Raw genomic sequence first — 12,994 nt, forward strand, 5'->3', positions numbered from 1 at the left:
ATGGAATCAGAAAATAAACTCCTAATTAAATAAAGTCATTTCTACTCATATTAATTGTATTATTTCTGATTTACATACATTTTATTCGCAAATACTTAATAAAACTAAAATTTTAGGCCTAAGCGTTATGGCAATAGAATACAATTATAAGTTCTCAGAAACAGTTTTGAAGTGTAATAATGCATTAACTAAATGTTATTGTTTATCTTTACTATTTTGAAGTTGGTTTGTTAATAAGAAAGAGCGTTAGTGCTATCGGAATTTCGCTATTGATTATTATACGATAAAACTGGCGTGTATTGTAGAATTTTTTATTCGGCAATATATTTATTTACCAGAATGTATGCATGTTGACGCCCTTCTCAGTACAAAACAAGCTTTTACTTGTTTTTAAAATTTGTTTGGCTTAGTATTTTGTGGTTTATCACTGAACAGAGAACACCCGCAACCATTCGCTACCTGGTGGTGATATTTTTCATTACATTCCTTAAAACATAGCAGTATAGAACTATAGCGATGCTGTATAAAATTACATAGAGACGCCAGGAAGTTAAATGACATCCGTTAAGCAGACACAAAACTTTTTTTTTCTGTTGCTAAAATTCAGACAAGCTTGCATCCGTGTCTATGAATCCCTGAATATTTTTTTGTCTTTTGACAAAGAAGGCTTTTCCAATAGATGGCGCATTTGACACTCCCACAAAAGATTTGGTGGTAATGTTCGCTTTTCGATCAATAAGACCGGCATCAAACTATTTAAAACAACAAGGTTTCGTAACTTTACTTTTTGTGCCTCAAAGATTGTAAAACTACAGTATTGTGATAGAGTTTAATTATTCTTCATCGCAAATGAAAAACAAACACAACATTTAATCTTCACGAAATGAGAATGTCAAATAAATTTACTTAAAATTCCTTCTAATTGCATTTAAGGATTTCCGTGACTCAGCACAAAGATCAAATGTTAAAATTTAATATTTGTTCTAAAGGAAATTCTGGCTCATATGGTTTTTAAACGGGAACTATGAGATTTTCTTTGTACTTGAACAAGTGATTGTTCTAAGTGGTTCATTTACCTACCATTAAATAAGCAGTGTGTTTTCTTATAGCAAAACCACATTGGGCTATCTTCCGAGCTAACCGAAGGGAATCGAACCCCTGATTATAGCTATGTAAATCCGTAGACTTACCACTGTACTAGCGGGTGGCATTAAATAAGGAAAACATTGATACAGAGAAAATACAGTAGAAAAGGTGTCACCTAAAAGAAATGGTGATCTGAGTTCCATTTGAAGATTTTAATCTCAAGATCACTAATTTCACACACATACAGAGCGAGATTAACTTTCAAAGGCCCGGCATAACCAGGTGGTTAGAGCTCTCGACCTGTAATCTGAGAGTCGTGGGTTAGAATCTCCATCGCACTAAAAATGTTCGCTCTTTCAGCTGTGGGAACTTATAAAGTGACGATCAATCCTTCTATTTGTTGGTAAAAGAGTAGACAAGAGTTGACAGCGGGTGTTGTTGTCTAGTTGCCTTTCCTCTAGACTCTCACTACTAAATCAGGAACGGCTAGCACAGGTATCCATCGTGTAGCTTTGAGCAAAATTTAAAAAAATAACAAAAACTTTTAAATGTGAATTTTAAAATAATCATCGAGCATGCGTACTTGAACAACTACGAACACATGGAATACTTTTGAAACTCACTGCAAGTGAAAAAAAAATCCGAAATTTACCAATAATTCAGAATAACTTTGACCTATATATCTTTTTCTTTTTTATGTCTGAATTGGAAACTAAATGAACAGTGACGCTAATAAAAATATTATTTCCCAAAATATCAGTTATATTTAGTTTGGTTACGGTCTTTAACTACAGTGAATTCTATACAATCCTCTCGATACTGCTAAAATTTTATCTTAGCTTGTTTTAACACCAAGTGAAATCCTGTGACTTAAGTAAACCACGTTTTACAATAGATTTTAATGAGCTTGACTGCTACTCTTTGTAATCAATAACTTACTATGTAGCCTCACAATTTACCTCTGTAAATCATCTACTTTAATTTAAGGTATTATATTTTAATCATCATCTGTGTACCTTCTAACTGCTTTCATTAACTGTTCACTCTGAACTTTGTAACTGAATGTTCACTACATATATTCTTTTGAAACAATCTTTGTGTACTTTAAAGACTTTTGGAACGTTAAAAATATTTCTTCAAAACGTTTAAAAATCTTTGTATATTTTAATTATAATTTATGTATTTTTATACACTCTATGTGTACCTTAACTGTCACTGCGTATCTTTATTACCAAGTTTCCATGTACTCTTTAGGTTTAAGTAGTTTTTATGTATATTTGTACATATGTGATGCATTTAATTATCTGTGCATTTTCTAACTTTTTTATTTTCTCTTGGCATTTTTTTTTCTAAAACAATCCTTTTGGTATATTTTGAACTGTGTTTGAATACCCTTTAACTTCTATAGTTTATGGGATCCTTTATTAATGCTTTATTAAGACTGGCAATAAGTTAAGTTTCTTTTCAGTTTTAGCTAAATAAATTATTATTTTTATCTCTATCTATGAAGCTAACGATCGTTTATTTAAAAATAAAATGCCATTCGAATTTTTCAAGAATTATTTGTTATATTTTACGAGTTCCTTTTTCTTTTATATTTCTTTCCGCTCTCTTTGCCCCTCCCCTCTTCCTGTACTGTTCTTTCCTGATCATAATTTTCCCTTCTTTTTTGCATCAGTGATGAAGAAACTAACTTGAAGAATAAAGAAAGCTGAGATCAATAAACCAAAGAAAGTTTACTCTTTATGGGAAAAATCACATTCGATCCAGCATTAAGTTTTATGCCCTTTCGATTGAAACGTTTCCTTGCCATCCCCTTATGTTGTTACCATTGATGCAGATGAGCTTGTGAGCACTATTGTAATGTGAAACTTGCTTCTAACCCTTTAACATTCATATCTTTTTGTACAATTTCAGCCTTCATGGAAAACGCTTCTGTTTTGAATATTACTACTTAACAATTAATGATTCCTATGTTTAGACAACTGTTTAGAATAAATGAGACGCTGACTTAATTCCGTACCAAAATATCGATTTAAAATTATATTATAAAATATACATGCTTTACACGAAGTGTGTTTTGAGACGTAAAATGTTTCGCTTTACTAATATTTGCTAAATCAGGAAAAGAGTAAACATAAAAAAATTCAGGAGTAACATATTTCCTTGTGATGAAGTCATTAAGCAAGGAATGACACAAGCTGTTTTATCGAACATCCTCTTTTTCTCCTCGAGAAGACAAATGTGATCGTATAACCACTGCACATCATACAAATATGATTAAATACTTCTTTATATTAACAAAGTTATGAGTTAATTTTTTGCATGTGGAATTATAACATTTTTAGAGAAAATCAGCTTTTTAAAGATATCTGATATAAGTAATATTTTTAACCAAACATTTAACCGAAAATATATTAGCTAGCTTTTTCACATAAACATTTTCTAAGACGTATGCAAATTAATTTTAACACAATAAACTGTTGATATATTTTAGCCTGACAATATAAATAAGCATTTTCTTAACGTTTTTTTTCACTTATTTTTATTTAAGTATCTTTGTCAGATCTCTCTGATCTTACCAATCCGTAACTATACCTATAAACTAACTTTCTCAAAGACAAATAACTGTAATCATAAACTATTCTTTGCTGAAAGAGTAGCCCAAGAGTTGGCGAAGAGTGGTTATGACTAGCTGTCTTCCCTTTAGTCTTAAACTGCTAAATTAGGGAGGGCTAGCGTAGATAGCCCTTGTGTAGCTTTGCACGAAATTGAAAAACAAACAATATAGCATTATTAAATAAAATACTGTACTTGTTTATGGTTACAGAAAAGTAATTAAGTTATTCTGTATTTAATATTACATCAATGGTATTAATCTTTCTTTCAGATTTGCAAGAAGAGCTGTACAGGAGCTATCTGTGCTATCGTCCCTAACTTTGAATTAATGGAATAAAGGGAACGCAGCTGGTAAGTAACACTCACTGTTGCTCTTGTTTGGCCGTATAGTGGATTTGAGTGCTGCTCTGATAGCGTAGAATGCGCTTATGTAGCAGCAAGGAGCGAACTATGAATTCACAGTTCGATCATGCTAACCAGGTGGCCACAACTAGCCGGACGGAGTGGAAACACTCGCTTGATTGTTCTCACTCAGCTCGCTAATTCTGATATTCTAACTACAAGCTAAGGAAAATCATTAAAGAAGTTTTATTAAACATTTATTACATGAATTAAATACAAACATTATGATTATTAGAGACTCACGTGACTCTTTTATCGTAATATGAATAATATGTGTTAAGTATTCAATTGAATAGTGCCATACGTTCATCCCGCCATAAGTTTTAAGCATTACCATTATTTTTGAAATCGTTGTCTATTAGAAACCATTTAAGAATATTTTCTTGGAAAATGTATATGTAAAAGGCTGGTTTGGGTTGAGAAAATTGTTTATGTAGAGGAGCAAACAACGTTTCGACCTTTTTCCGTCATTTTCTCAACCCAAACCAGCCGTTTTTACATATACATTTTTCTCTACAAGTGAGTTTTCTCGTCATCACTGATTAATATTTTCTGGGTTGTTGCATACCAGCTCTGTCCATTAAAGTAGTTTGTGTTATTTTCATTAAATTGATAGTGCATAATCATATACATATTTGTATTGAATATGCAGAAACTTAAAAATAATGTTATCATAATTGTCTAGGGATTTCTGTTCCTAGCATCCTATTCTGTCAGACAATACTCATGTATGAAAAATCATGAAAAATTTTGCTTGGCTTTACGACAAAATAATAAAACTGCGCTAGTCTAAAGTGTAGTTTAGCCAACACAGAACGACGAGCGTTACAAAATTAGTTACTAACTGTGTTCTCGTGTTTCTGTGTTGGCTAAACTACATAACGATAACTTTTACACTCTTGTAATTTGTTGGCTTACGTTTAAATAAGATATAATAAATAAGAAACACGATGCTAACTGTAGTACAGCTAACTTATAAATAAACTTGTTTAATATCACTGCTGATTCATTCAGTAAATGAATTTATGCTATAGCTAACACTGATTCAATTACTTGTTTGAAACTGGCACCCTAGCAAAAGAAAAAAAAGGCTGATCCACTGATAGTTGATTTTCGTATTTATAATGTAGCATTATTTCTAGATACTTCGCAAAATCTCTCGATCACTATATTCCCAAAAGTTCTAGGTATTCTAATATTAATACAGGACAAGAAAAAAATGCAACTGTAGCTAAGAAACTTAACGATGCCAATTCTAAAAATAATGTTGAAAATTACTGATCACCTCTAGCTTTCGAGTTATAATAAATATATTCAAAATATTCTGATATATCATGAAAATAATAGGTTTTTCTTTAATAACTTTATTTATTCATTGGAAATTGCACTTAAGAATGTATATTTTGCATTCTTTGATAAGTTCCTTTCATGTTTACAATATGAACAACAGAAATTGACGGCCTCGTGTTTCCTTTATGCAGAAGTACAGTTTTCAGACTAACTAGAGTTCTCGATAAAAAGGCTTCATTCTTGAGGATGACTTTGAGTACCTAATTATTCCATTAGTGCATCAAGATTTGTATAAAAACACACAGTATCTTGCATATTGTAGTGAGAAGCAAAACTATGATGGCGGCTTCAGTAAATTGAAGCTTTTGTTCTTAGAGGAAGAAGACTGGATTTTGTTTTGACTGTGCGTGAAGAGAGGCGAGGTTACCAACTGAGTGAATGAAAGGCAACTGAGAGAGGCGTCTCACTCCGCCCCTATTACGCCTAATTGAGTAATTTCTCGAATGTTCTAACAAACTGAGAACGTGAGAATTTCGAGATTCTCAGGCTGAGCAAATGAGCGTGGAAATGAAGTAAAAGTGGTACAATTCCCTACAATTATATCGCGAACAAGTAGTATATATGTACAATATATTTGGAATTTTACATCAATATAATATAATTAATGTTTGATTTTATCGCAAATGTATGCATTTTACCGATTAAACAGTTAAAATAAACTTAATTTTACAGCATAAATCTATTGTGCTGAGTTGATTCCGTTGCATTTCACATAGTGTTTATAAATATTGAGGTATTAGAATAACTCAAAATCTAGAGGAATGGACAAATTCAGACAACATCAGCACCACCAAATTATTCAAAATCATTTGAGTTTTCTCTAGTAACAATTTTTTGTTATCCAGTGTAATTAAATGTCGTGCGCTTTCTATCTGATTTTAGATTAAAACATTGAAAATAAAGCTTATAACAGTGTATATGTGTTCATGCTTAGTAAACATTTTCAAAGAACGAGCTTTTATTACTTTTAACGTTTATAATTTATTTAAAGCAAAAAGTTTATGACATTTATACAGTTTTGCCTTCACAGAACATATATTTAATCACGAATTTGTTAGATTCTTTCTACTCGGAAAATGACTCAAGAAAAAACACACTGTTTAAACAAGTTTATACGTACGTAAGGACTAAGGCAAATTTTATTATTATCACACATTATGATAGTTTGTATGATACATATTTATCTCTCTTTTATAAATTTCCGATAAACATGGTGAGAAGGAACAAAGTTAAGCTATATAACAGTAAAGCAATTCCTTTCTCATCACTCTTTCATTAGAAATCTACGAAAAATCTAAAAAACAACTGAATTAGCAACTGTTTTCTTGCAAGTTACATAAAACCTCGTTCTGTGTAGTTTTAAACAAAGTTTATCAGCAGTCATAAATTTTTAACTCTTCTTTATTATATCTGTTTCGAATTATATGAACCGATAAAGTATTTTTACGAAAACGAAGTCTTAAGATAATAACATAAATTTACCTGTCCAAGATGTGCAACTTTGGCTATGTGAAACCTACGATACGTTGACTGAACTCAAGTAGAGCATGCGCAGAACACAGCACACACTCTGTCGTCCATCCTTCACCACTGTTTACAGAACTGTAACACAAATGTTATTTCAAAACACTTTTAACATCTTGGGAAGTGCGGGTAGTAAAGGTATACCACGCGCTAAAGAAAACTTGCGGTTACTGTTAGAAAAGAACAACAACATAGTTTTATGGATAATAATTTGATTTGTTAAATCTTAGTGAGGTTTTGTTATGTTTATATATTCATCATGACGTCCCCTTGTGTAGGCAACAAGAACAAAGTATACGAAAACGAATTTCTAAAGAGCAATTTAACATTTCAATGTAGTCGCTGGTCTGCAAATTTTTAGCTACCGAATGAAAAACAAAAACCAAGAATATATTAATTTTGTAAAATCAAACAAAAAGCACGGATAAAGTCGCATCTTATCATTAAAAGTGATTAGATAAAATTGTGATTAAACCATAATTTAACATTTTAGCCAATTATACATATCACATATGTTCGTGTTACTTGATGTGAAAAAAATGTAATACACTTCAACAACGTGCAGTTTAATGCAACTAGAAATGTCATTGTCCAGGTACAGTAACAAGACGTAGCAGTGATGGAAAAAAGAAGTCCCTATTCTTGGTAAAACGTCAGACAAATTTTATAACTTCTCTTGGGAACAGGGTGAGTAGAGCATTTATAATCTTAACCCCTCAGGAATTGGGTGAAGATCATTAGTCATTCGTTTGCTTAAAGTTGAGCACAAAGCTATACAATGGCTACCAAAACCTAGTTTCTAGCGTCGTAAGTCCGAAGATACTCCGCTGTGCTACCGGGAGTGTCTATTATGCCATTGTTTTCAAGGTTGAATAATTGTTAGGCTTATATTCATATAAAGTAATTTTAAAAAGGTCTTAATCACTTTTATATAAAATTATTTTTCCATTCAGGTATACTTTGCGTCATTCGAAACTTGATAAGTGCTATTATTATATAACTAATTAGATTTATGTGTTAAGATTTTCAAACAAGTATGTTTATGTAGTAAATATGAAGAAGTGTTTTTAATGCATGCGTGTATAAAACGTTATAGGGCTTTCTAAGAGAACTGGGTGGTTTCACTTTCTTTTTGTGATTGTTAACGTCATTGTTTTATAATGTTATAAGAATCCCCACCAATGCAGTACTTATTCTTTTGTGTCCGCTTTCTTATCGTTTCTTATTACTCCATCTATTTCTTTCACTTGGAAACAGCCTTTTGTTACTAAGAGTCAGATGCCAATCAAACCATTTTACTTCCTCAGGCTAAAGTGCTCGGCGATATCAGGAACAATAACGATGATCATCAAATAAACCAAACGCTTTGTTTAGAGAGTTGCTTTTGTTGGAGAGATCTCCACTTTAAAGAGAAGATTTCGGACCAAACATTCACTGGGAAAGAGATTATATTTTTTTCTTTGTCCGTACATGTTTATTTTAGTCATTATGAATATGAATCAGTATTTTGTAAGATAAATCATCCCCTCGTATTAAAACTTTTAATTTTGGTGGTAACTGATAATCAAGTATATGTAAATTTTAAATAACTTTTTCTTCTTTTAATTATGTTATGAGTGGTGTGTTTTATATGTTTTCTTATAACAAAGCCACATCGGGCTATCTGCTGAGCCCACCAAGGAAAATCGAACCTCTGATTTTTATCGTTGTAAATCCGTAGACTTACCGCTTTACTAGCGGGGTCTTTCATTAGCGGATAAATTCATGCTTTGTATATGAAGTATATACATAAAGTATATAATTAACGTAATATCGTTTAGGAAAATAATTTTTAAAAAAATAGATACAGAAGGAATTGTATCTTAAATATCCAACACACAACACTCAAAGCTAATTTTTCATGTACGAAGCATCATTAATATTAAATATATATGCGAGAAAAGTGTATATTTTAAATAGTTAAATACTTTAAATAATGCTTTTGTTGTATTATGTAGTTGGACATGAGTGAAATAAAACCTACTACGCACAATGTGAAGTTACCATTATTATTTATATTTAAAGTAAAATGATGTAATAATACGTAATAACAATAAACGGAATATATCTTTTTACACAATTGTTTTTATGTACACCTCTTCATCTTTGACGAAGCTCTTGTGATGATTTCATTTCTTCTTCTCTTTTTCTCCCCTAAAGTATTAACAAAGTGGAGAGTCCACTACGACCAATAACTTCAGGTCTAATTGTCAATTGTTAGGTGTCCGTATTGAGATGGTAAAAACGTATGATAATTAGAAAATAGTAATTTTTTTACAATTATGGTACCAAAAATGTCACTATTTCACTTATTTTTATTTTCTACAATGTTATCAACTCTTTATTTACTTTCCCAAAAGTAATAACAAAGCGTCTGGTCCTTTACCATCATTTCCCCAACTGACCAGAGATATGTCTGCGGACTTACACCGCTAGAAACCGGGTTTTGACTGATGTTGTGAGCAGAGCACATATAGCCTCTGTCGCAGCTCTGTGCCTAGTTCCAAAAACAAATAAGATCTTTACCACTAATAACAGAAATGATGTACTATTTTATTCCTCTAACAGGTAGACTAGTTCTTTGGCCTAACTGTCAATTTTTTAGCGCCTATATTAAGATAGTTGGAAACATATAATAGTTATAAAATAGCTTTTTTTCTGCAAATTATTGTATCAAGATGAGAAAAAAATAGCTTTCATCATCTGTCTTTTTTTAGTAACTTTCCAGGATATATACGTTTCTAAATCTTATTTGTATGTCATCTCAAACCTGTAAGCATTTTCTTTTGCACAATGTGTTAGCTGTATATCATTAAAAATGAATTAAGTTGTTGCAGTGACCTAAAGGCTAATAACTGTAGACTGTACAGCAGGTGATCTCGCGCTTTGCGTACGAAGCATCTTTAAACTTTAGATGTAATTGTCGATTTTTGATAAATATTAGAATTTGTCCTAAGATGTAATGGAAATGCACTATGGAAAGGAAAAGGATTAACTTATTGTATATCTTCGCATGCTTGTTTTTGTTACTGAAATAATTGTCTTTAAAGTTAATATTATAAACGTCGTAGTTTTGCACTCGTATAAACATAAAAGTGCCACTGTACGTTTAGCTCATAGGAATATTTAGTTTTTACGTGAGCTAGCACGCATACACAAACGAACGTACAAACACGCATTGTTATTTTAATTACAGAGATATGCACAAATATGTCGACAGAACAAGCTCCTGTTGGACGTTTAAGAAAACAGCCTAAAAAAGCAGCAGATGCGTAGTTATTCACATAATTACTTGATTAGCATATATTTTGCTTTTTATCCATATTTGCTCTGACAATTCCATTTTAATGAGTTTCTGAGTGAAGAAGTTTTAGATAATTTTGAAATTCATATTATATGCTTATCATGTAAATAGATATACAAGCCATATTTTATTAATTATTTTATGTTGGAATTTAGTGAAAAGTGATTACATTTAAGATATTTTTGTACTTGCTATACAAACTACTTAATTGCAATTATTATCGAGTTTATTTTTATTTTCATTGTCTCTACTTCAAGTCCAAATATATTTATGAAAGTCAACAAAGAAAGAGTTACATTTTGAATTTCTAAGTTTTTTTTCTGTAATTTAGCTGTCACGTTTTCGTAACTTAGCTGCTTGGTTAGTTAAGAACATGGATATTTTGATTTTAAATAAAAGGAATGAAAATAAAGCTTTTTATGAAACAATACAATAAGGTGCTGCAGTAAAGTGATATCAGTGTAATAATCGTGTAAAATATAACTCCTCATTTTGATATGTTAATTTAGAGAATAAGGTGCTGCAGTAAAGTGATACCAGTGTAATAATCGTGTAAAAATAGCTCCTCAGCGTCAACCCTACTAAACCTCTGTTCATAGTTTATATGTGAGAAACTAAATAAAAAGAAAGAGATATATAATCAAGAACCAAACGCTTAAAAGGTTATGTTCTCAGTTTGTTTATTAACTAGTAAAGCCTATCTAGTTACTGCGGTAACTACAATATCTAACAACCTAGCCAGTTGTGAGATGATTAAGTTAGTAATGCTTTGTCCCTGAGAACTGTTATTCTGCAATATCTCAGATACAGCCTGTTGTTAAAGAATTAACGTTATTTCAATATTGTATAAACTAGTTGTAAGAAACTCAATGTTGTATTTGTTATATTTTAGTTCTATTAGATAAAGAATGGATTTTTTCTTCTGCAATTTACCTATTCAACTCAGTGAAACTTAAGTGCAGAACAAAATACATAAAAAAATAGAACTTCTCAAAACATTAATTCTCATTTTCATGGTTATTTCTTGACATTCCATTTTAGTTAGTTTGATTGAAGTGTTCTGGGTAGATCTTTCTAACTGAGACATATTCTAAAAATGGTTAAATATAAACAATAAATTACGATGACCAAAACAAAGCCTTTTTATTGTTATTAGGAAATTATTATTTTAAATCTTAAACAATTTTCATAAAAGATCAATTTAGCCAAATATTTTTGTTTATCGGATAGAAAGTGACTAAAATGATTAATTCTATATAGTTTTTGCAGTCTGCAGTGCATCAAACATGAAAGTACAGTAACAGCACAATTATTATCTACGCCCGATTCGCGAAAACGATTTGTTCCTAAGGATATTGTTAGCAAATGGTTACTCAATATAATTTATTTGAAAAGTAGAATCGCGTATATTATCGTAGAAATTTTGTCTAAGCTATTAACAAATCAAATAACTAAAGACATTGTTCTATAAAATGGATAATTAGACTATAAAGCTGAATTACTATAACAACAACCGCAAAGGAGAAAATGAAGCAATATACTTACATCAGATTTATAGATGAAAGGGTTAGGAGTCATTCAACTATAGATTTTTTCATCTCGATATTCCTAAATACGAATGTTCATAGGTGATCTTACCTATTGGCCAAACTAAGCAATTGCTCGGGGTCTCACACATGGGAGGGTTCCCCTGATGTTATGCATTCTAATCTACTTTTGAGTTGTTTTATCATTATGGGGCCCGTTTACTGAATTCTACCCGGGACTTCAGAAAGACTAAGACCTCTCCTGCAAATGTTAAGACTGGGTTTATTGAATCACGACTTTAGTATTAAATACACAACTTAGTTTAAACGTCGAATTTTCCTACTAAAAGGGAATTAAAAAAAAATACAGTTTTCTATTTCTATATACATTTTACTTCATTACATAGCATGAATTGTGAAGTTATACTGTAAACTATTTATTCCATTAATTACCATCTTTTTAGGGCTCAGCTCAGTTTAGTGTTTAAAGTGTTGGACTGTGGAAACAAGGTTCCGATGTTCTCTTCCGTCATCACTAAAATATAGAAATAGAATAAAAACCGAGCTCCTAACTTTTATCCAAAAGGTGTTTTATAAGATTGGCGGTCAAATCCTACTATTCGGTCTGACAGCAATAGCCAAAGATTTGAACGTGGGTAATGTTAACTAGCTGCATACCCTCAAAATTATATCCGGTTAGCGTAAATAATCCTTTCCTATCTTTGCGTAAAACTCAACAAACAAGCAAATAAAACCAGTTTCCCCCTGAATTCTTTATCCAGCTCTTTACTAGTGATCATATACTAAGAAACCGATTTGTAACGTTAATCCATTGATATATATAGTAATTGGCAAGCTGGTTAGAAAATAGAAAGAAAAAAGATAATTGATAAAAAATATTTGGGGAAAATGTGACGATTTAATACTGATTAAACGACGGAAAAACATAACAGTTTCCACTCTTGCTTGATAAGTGAAGTTTGCATTTTAAGTTCACAGAGTGAACACTGTCGCTAAAGAAATTATTATTGTCCTGAACAAATAGGTCACTTTAAATATTACAAGTTTAAGAAAGAGAGATGTGTAAAGTCAAAGAAATTACTTATTAGCGCAGTTTAAAGAAAGGAGAATGAAATAAGCTACA

General features: G+C 31.2%; 1 long non-coding RNA gene across 1 annotated transcript; it reads left to right on the top strand.

Moving 5' to 3' along the window:
- Window positions 1-3,971: 3,971 nt before the first annotated feature.
- Window positions 3,972-8,666, top strand: LOC143231452 (uncharacterized). The gene is made up of 3 exons (XR_013016928.1): window positions 3,972-4,056; window positions 7,577-7,668; window positions 8,289-8,666. It is a non-coding gene; the product is annotated as an uncharacterized LOC143231452 (long non-coding RNA).
- The last annotated feature ends 4,328 nt before the right edge of the window (window positions 8,667-12,994 follow it).

This window comes from Tachypleus tridentatus, chromosome 11 (genome assembly GCF_004210375.1).
Source record: "Tachypleus tridentatus isolate NWPU-2018 chromosome 11, ASM421037v1, whole genome shotgun sequence".
In the NCBI taxonomy this organism is placed as follows: Eukaryota; Metazoa; Arthropoda; class Merostomata; order Xiphosura; family Limulidae; genus Tachypleus; species Tachypleus tridentatus.